At 42.9% G+C, this 7749-nt stretch overlaps 1 long non-coding RNA gene across 1 annotated transcript; it reads right to left on the bottom strand.

Annotated features, from left to right (window-relative positions):
- Positions 1 to 1718: 1718 nt before the first annotated feature.
- Positions 1719 to 3140, bottom strand: LOC120026500. Its single transcript, XR_005473092.1, has 3 exons — positions 2905 to 3140; positions 2614 to 2729; positions 1719 to 1898 (listed from the first exon to the last, which is right to left on the bottom strand). It is a non-coding gene; the product is annotated as an uncharacterized LOC120026500 (long non-coding RNA).
- Positions 3141 to 7749: the final 4609 nt, after the last annotated feature.

The raw sequence follows: 7749 nt of genomic DNA, 5'->3' as shown, positions 1-7749 counted from the left end.
ATTTGATTTACACAACATGCCTACCACTTTGAAGATGCAAAATACTTTCTATTGTGAAAAAAGAAATAAGAAAAAACAGAACTTGAGCGTGCATAACTATTCACCCCCCCCAAAGTCAATACTTTGTAGAGCCCCCTTTTGCAGCAATTACAGCTGCAAGTCTCTTGGGGTATGTCTCTATAAGCATGGCACATCTAGCCACTGGGATTTTTGCCCATTCTTCAAGGCAAAACTGCTCTAGCTCCTTCAAATTGGATGGGTTCCGCTGGTGTACAGCAATCTTTAAGTCAAACCACAGATTCTCAATTGGATTGAGGTCTGGGCTTTGACTAGAACATTACAAGACATTTAAATGTTTCCCTTTAAACCACTCGAGTGTTGCTTTAGCAGTATGCTTAGGGTCATTGTCCTGCTGGAAGGTGAACCTCCGTCCCAGTCTCAAATCTCTGGAAGACTGAAACAGGTTTCCCTCAAGAATTTCCCTGTATTTAGCGCCATCCATCATTCCTTCAATTCTGACCAGTTTCCCAGTCCCCGTCGATGAAAAACATCCCCACAGCATGATGCTGCCACCACCATGCTTCACTGTAGGGATGGTGTTCTCGGGGTGATGAGAGGTGTTGGGTTTGCGCCAGACATAGCATTTTCCTTGATGGCCAAAAGCTCAATTTTTGTTTCATCTGACCAGAGTATCTTCTTCCATATATTTGGGGAGTATCCCACATGCCTTTTGGCAAACACCAAACGTGTTTGCTTATTTTTTTCTTAAGCAATGGCTTTTTTCTGGCCACTCTTCCGTAAAGCCCAGCTCTGTGGAGTGTACGGCTTAAAGTTGTCCTATTGACAGATGCTCCAATCTCTGCTATGAAGCTCCATCAGGGTTATCTTCTGTCTCTTTGTTGCCTGTCTGGTTAATGCCCTCCTTGCCTGGTCCGTGAGTTTTGGTGGGCAGCCGTTTTGGTGGACAACAGGTTTTTTGTGTTGCCATATTCTTTACATTTTTTAATAATGGATTTAATAGTACTACAACATTTCGGATATTTTTTTATAACCCAACCCTGATCTGTACTTTCTCCACAAGTTAGTGGTATTGGCATGGGTCCTCAGATCCTCAAAAGGTTTTTACAGCTGCACCATCAAGAGCATGCTGACTGGTTGCATCACTGCCTGGTATGGCAACTGCTCGGCCTCTGACTGCAAGGCACCACAGAGGGTAATGCGTACGGCCCAGTACATCACTGGGGCCAAGCTTCCTGCCATCCAGGACCTCTATACCAGGCAGTGTCAGAGCAAAGCCATACAAATTGTTTAAGATTCTACCGCACGGCAAGCTGTACCGGTGCGCCAAGTCTCGGTCCAAAAGGCTTCTTAACAGCTTCTACCCACAAGCCATAAGACTCCTGAACAGCTAATCAAATGGTTACCCAGACTATTTGCATTTAACCCCCCCCCTTTTACACTGCTGCTACTCTCTGTTTATTATCTATGCACAGTCACTTTACCTCTACCTACATGTACATACTACCTCAATAACCTTGACTAACCGGTGCCCCTCACATTGACTCTGTACCGGTACCCCCTGTACTCGCTACTGTTATTTTACTGCTGCTCTTTAATTATTTGTTACAGTTATTTTTTTAATGTATCTATTTTTTTCTTAAAACGGCATTGTTGGTTAAAGGTTGTAAGTAAGCATTTCACTGTAAGGTCTACACCGGTTGTATTCAGAACATATGACTAATTCTATTTGATTTAATTTAATTTATAGTACAGCCTTCATTAGGTGCCTTAGCTCATCTCTATTTGAGCAGCACTCAATCCATCAGAAAAGTTTCCATACTAAACCTCTGGGAAGATGAGGATGGGGTGTTGAGTTGTCTGCAACATGGTTGCTCAACCTGAAAAATAAAAGAAATAACTCTAAGTGAATAACATGTTAATAATAACTGTTTGCACCACGTTAGAAGATTGTGCCATAATTGATGTTGCTTTTTAACAGTGGTGTAAAGTTCTTAAGTAAAAATACTTAAAAGTACTACTTAAGTAGTTTGTTTAGGTATCTGTACTTTACTATTTACATTTTTGACAACTTTTACTCCACTACATTCCTAAACAAAATTATGTACTTCTTACTCCATACATTTTCCCTAACACCCAAAAGTACTTGTTACATTTTGAATGCTTAGCAGGACAGGAAAATGGTCCAATTCACACACTTAACAAGATAACATCCCTGCTTCTTCTGATCTGCTGGACTCAAACACAAATAGTTTGTTGGAGTTAAATAAAAAATCTTGTCATCGGTTTTGCTTAATATAAAGAATTTATATTTTTACTTTTGATACTTAAGTATATTTTAGCATTTTAAAATGTACTTTTGATACTTAAGTACATTTAAAACCAAATACTTTTAGACTTTACTCAAGTAGTATTTTACTGGGTGACTTGCTTTTAGTTGAGTCATTTTCTATGAAGGTATCTTCACTTTTACTCAAGTATGACAATTGGGTACTTTTTCCACCACTGCTTTTTAATGCCCTTAGGCAACAGTCTGAGGATGAGACATGGAAGGAAAGCATGCAGTTGTTTCTCAACAAGCAGCTGCAGTATTACCTTTTGGCCATAAGGTGTCAGTCTTTGACTTCAGATATCTCAAACCAAATGTGGGGGCTGGATTTCACCATGGCTCTCTGGACAACCCCAGGCAGACCACCATGTATCTTGCCAACCTGAGAGAGGACGTGAAGACCGAGTGGCAATCTTGATCAACTTAATATCTTTGCAAATAATGGGTTATACATTTGCCAACCAAACGCCCCACACGTTCCGAACTTGCACACATACACCACAGAGACGGCCTCACAGACACACAATGCTCACAGTGACACACTAGGATTTACATACCATAGAAAAACAGCCGTCATTGGCCAGGATGATGATGTCAATTGCAGTTGTGATTGAACACACAGATGCCTCCATTCCTTGGTTTGTTCTCACTGTGGACAGAGCAAAGAAACTACTAAATGAGACAAAAAACGCCTTTCTCATACATCTAAAAACAATCAGTGTGTTCCACAAATTCCCATAAGACTGGCTTTGAGCTCAGTATAGGCTAGGGTGGTGAGTCACTAATGGTCAGAAAGCTGTCATGTCAAGTGCATTCAGAAAGAATTTAGACCCCATGACTTTGTGCTTAGGGTTATTGTCCTGTTGGACGGTGAACTTTCGTCCCAGTCGGAGGTCCTGAGCGATCTGGAGCAGGTTTTCATCAAGGATCTCTGTACTTTGCTCCGTTCATCTTTCCCTCAATTCTGACTAGTCTCCCTGTCCCTGCCGCTAAAAACATCCCCCACAGCATGATGCTGCCACCACCATGCTTCACCGTAGGGATGGAGCCAGGTTTCCTCCAGACGTGACGCTTGGCATTCAGGCCAAAGAGTTCAATCTTGGTTTCATCTGGCTTAAATTCCTCCGCCCACTGCAAGGCCAACAGTATGGCCATCATCTCCACCGTAGAGACAGACAGATGATCTGTAGTATCTGTTTCCTGACTTTCACCCCACATTCCTGCACTACAAATGCTGACCCAGTACGTCCTGTACTTGGATCTTTTGAACCATCTGTGTATATGGCCACAAAATCCTGATACACAGCATCAAGACTTATCAAACACCCTCCCTATCTTTCTGTAGTCTCTCCAATACTTCTATATCTACTACTGGAGGTGGGAGTAGCCATGGTGGATTTACAGGAATAGCTACCATTGGGCTAAACTCCCTTCCCTACATTCCCATCTCCTTCCAGGCTACTACTGTCTGCGAGTTCTCTTCTTATCTTATATGGCGGTTGGCAACCAACTTTAAGGTGCATTACCGCCACTAACTGAACTGGAGTGTGGACCAGATACAGAGAAGGTCTAAATTCTATCCAATATTCTCATCTCCCTAAGAAAACAAAATACATAATTAAATACATCCCCTGAAAATCACTTAATCCTGGCTCTTCAATCCCATTACCTGTCAATTCTAATAACAATCGCTCCCTTTCCCTCACATATTTCTGGCACTGAAATAAAACATGTTCCACTGTCTCCGTCTCCTCCTGACAATGATCACACCTCCCAGTCAGATGTTTCCCCACCAATTTCAATGTACTATTGAGCCTAGTGTGTCTCAGCCTTGTGACTACACTTTCCTCCCTGCTCTCTCGGCCGAGGACCTCCCCGCCCCCACCTTTTCCTGGATCTTATACAGGTGTCTTCCCTTTCTCTCCTTGTTCCACAACTCTCGCCATTTGTTTTAAACCACTGTTCTTATCAACCCCTTGGCTTCTGCTTTACTGATTGACAATTCCATCTCAACATTAGGATGTTTAAGAGCCTGCTTGGTGATAACATCCACCTCCTCATTCCCCTCTACTCCCACATGAGCTGGTACCCAGAGGAACATCACAAATATCCACATCTGTTTCACCCTATACAATCACCGCAAAACCTCATACAATACATTGTCTGCTCTGAGACACAAATGAATTTAAGCTCATCAGTGCTGCACAGGAGTCAGAGCCGATGACTACTCATTTTGGCCTCACCTCCTCCACCCACTCTGTAGCCAATAGTATGGCCAACAACTCCATTGTGTAAACAGATAAAATGATCCATTGCTCCTTTTGTCACTGCCACAAACTCAGGAACACTAAAATCTGCACCTGTCCTCCCTGTTTTAGGGTCCTTAGATCCATATGTGAACATATTCAAGAAAGCATAATATTGTGTTCTTAAATGTTCACTTACAACTGAATCTACTCCTTCCTCAACATATCTTACCCTCTCAAGCAACCCCAACTCTATCACTGGCTGAGGGAGAAACCAAGGTGGGATAGCAGAAAGAACCACAGAGGGGCTAAACTCCCTCCCAAACAACCCCATCTCTCTGTCCATGCCATTGCCTATCCACCCAAAGCTTGTATTCCGATTTCGTTCATGTTCCCAGCACTCTAGGAGTACCTTTTTTTTGCCACCTTTATCTCCCCAATTTCAACATATCTAATTGGTAGTTACAGTCTTGTCCCATTGCTGCAACTCCTGTACAGACTCGGGAGAGGGGAAGGTCGAGAGCCGTGCATCCTCCAAAACACAACCCAGTCAAGCCACACTGCTTCTTGACACAATGCACGCTTAGGCCGGAAGCCAGCCGCACCAATGTGTCGGAGGAAACACTGTACACCTGTCAACCGTGTCAGCATGCATGCGCCCGGCCAACCACAGGAGTTGCTAGAGCGCGACGGGACAAGGACATCCCGGCTGGGCCAACCCTCCCCTAACCCGGACGACACTGGGCCAATTGTGCATCGCCTCATGAGTCTCCTGGGTTACGGACGAGTGTGTGCAATGAGGTTTTTATGTTGGTGTGCTGTGCCTTTTTTTCCCCTCCACACATAGTGTTGCGTGTTCCTTCCAAACAACTCAACTGTAGTTTCATCTGTCCACAGAATATTTTGTCAGTAGCGCTGTGGAACATCCAGGTGCACTTTGGCAAACTTCAGACGTGCAGCAATGTTTTTTGGACAGCAGTGGCTTCTTCCTTGGTGTCCTCCCATGAACACCCTTCTTGTTTAGTGTTTTATGTATCGTAGACTCGTCACCAGATATGTTAGCATGTTCCAGAGATTTCTGTAAGTCTTTAGCTGACACTCTAGGATTCTTCTTAACCTCACTGAGTATTCTGCGCTGTGCTCTTGCGGTCATCTTTGCTGGACGGCCACTCCTAGGGAGAGTAGCAGCAGTGTTGAACTTTCTCCATTTATAGACCATTTGTCTTACCGTGGACTGATGAACATCAAGGCTTTGAGAAGAAATTGTGTAACCCTTTCCAGCTTTACTAAAGTCAACAATTATTAATCTTAGGTATTCTGAGATATCTTTAGTTCAAGGCAATGCTTCTTGTGAAAAACAAACTCAATTTTGTGTGTTTTTATAGGGCAAGGCAGCTCTAACCAACATCTCCAATCTCGTCTCATTGATTGGACTCCAGGTTAGCTGACTCCTGACTCCAATTAGCTTTTGGAGAAGTCATTAGGCTAGGGGTTCACATACTTTTTCCAACCTACACTGTGAATGTTTAAATTATGTATTCAATATAGACAATATAAATACAATAATTTGTGTGTTATTAGTTTAAGAACACTAAGTTTGTCTATTGATGAGACTTAGATGAAGATCAGATCAAATTTGATGACCAATTTATGCAGAAATCGAAGTAAATCCAAATGGTTCACATACTTTTTCTTGCAACTGTATTCCTCTCAAATTTTGTGCACAAATTTGTGTACATCCCTGTTAGTGAACATTTATCCTTTACCAAGATAATCCATCCATCTGACAGGTGTGGCATATCAAGAAGCTGATTAAACAGCATGATCATTACACAGGTGCACCTTGTGCTGGGGGACAATAAAAGGCCACTCTAAAATGTGCCGTTTTGTCACACAACACAATGCCACAGATGTCTCAAGTTTTGAGGTAGCGTGCAATTGGACTGCTGACTGTAGGAATGTCACCAGAGCTGTTACCAGAGAATTGAATGTTCTACCAATGTCATTTGAGAGAATTTGACAGTACAGTGCTTTGTAAAATCACTTGCTTAAAAAAATGTTTTAATGGAAAAGTGGTGCGTGTATATGTATTCATCCCCTTTGCTACGAAGCCCCTAAATAAGATCTGGTGCAACCAATTACCTTCAGAAGTAACATAATTACTTAAATAAAGTCCACCTGTGTGCAATCTAAGTGTCACATGACCTGTCACATGATCTCAGTAGATATACACCTGTTCTGAAAGGCCCCAGAGCCTGCAACATCATTAAGCAGCACCCCTAAGCACAACCAAGCAAGTGGCACCATGAAGACCAAGGAGCTCTCACAAACAGGTCAGGGACAAAGTTGTGGAGAAGTACAGATCAGGGTTGGATTATAAAAAAATATCAGAAACTTTGAACATCCCACGGAGCACCATTAAATCCATAATTAAAAAATGGAAAGAACATGGCACCACAACAAACCTGCCAAGAGAGGGCCGCCCACCAAACCTCACGGACCAGGCAAGGAGGGCATTAATCAGAGAGGCAACAAAGAGACCAAAGATATCCTTGAAGGAGCTGCAAAGCTCCACAGCGGAGATTGGAGTATCTGTCCATAGGACCACTTTAAGCTGTACACTCCACAGAGTTGGGCTTTCTCGAAGAGTGGCCAGGAAAAAGCCATTGTTTAAGAAAAAAATAAGCAAACACGTTTGGTGTTCACCAAAAAGCCTGTGGGTAACTCCCCAAACATATGGAAGAAGGTACTCTGGTTAGATGAGACTAAAATTTAGCTTTTTGGCCATCAAGGAAAACTCTATGTCTGGCGCAAACCCAACACCTCTCATCACTCCAAGAACACCAATCATGCTGTGGGGATGTTTTTCATCGGCAGGGACTGGGAAACTGGTCAGAATTGAAGGAATGATGGATGAAATTCTTGAGGGAAACCTGTTTCAGTCTTCAAGAGATTTGAGACTGGGACAGAGGTTCACCTTCCAGCAGGACAATGACCCTAAGCATACTGCTAAAGCAACACTCGAGTGGTTTAAGGGGAAACATTTAAATGTCAAAGCCCAGACCTCAATCTAATTGAAAATCTGTGGTATGACTTAAAGATTGCTGTACACCAGCGGAACCCATCCAACTTGAAGGCGCTGGAGCAGTTTTGCCT

The sequence above is a fragment of the Salvelinus namaycush genome, chromosome 31, assembly GCF_016432855.1.
Source record: "Salvelinus namaycush isolate Seneca chromosome 31, SaNama_1.0, whole genome shotgun sequence".
Classification (NCBI taxonomy): Eukaryota; Metazoa; Chordata; class Actinopteri; order Salmoniformes; family Salmonidae; genus Salvelinus; species Salvelinus namaycush.
This window is presented reverse-complemented; position numbering and strand designations above follow the sequence as displayed.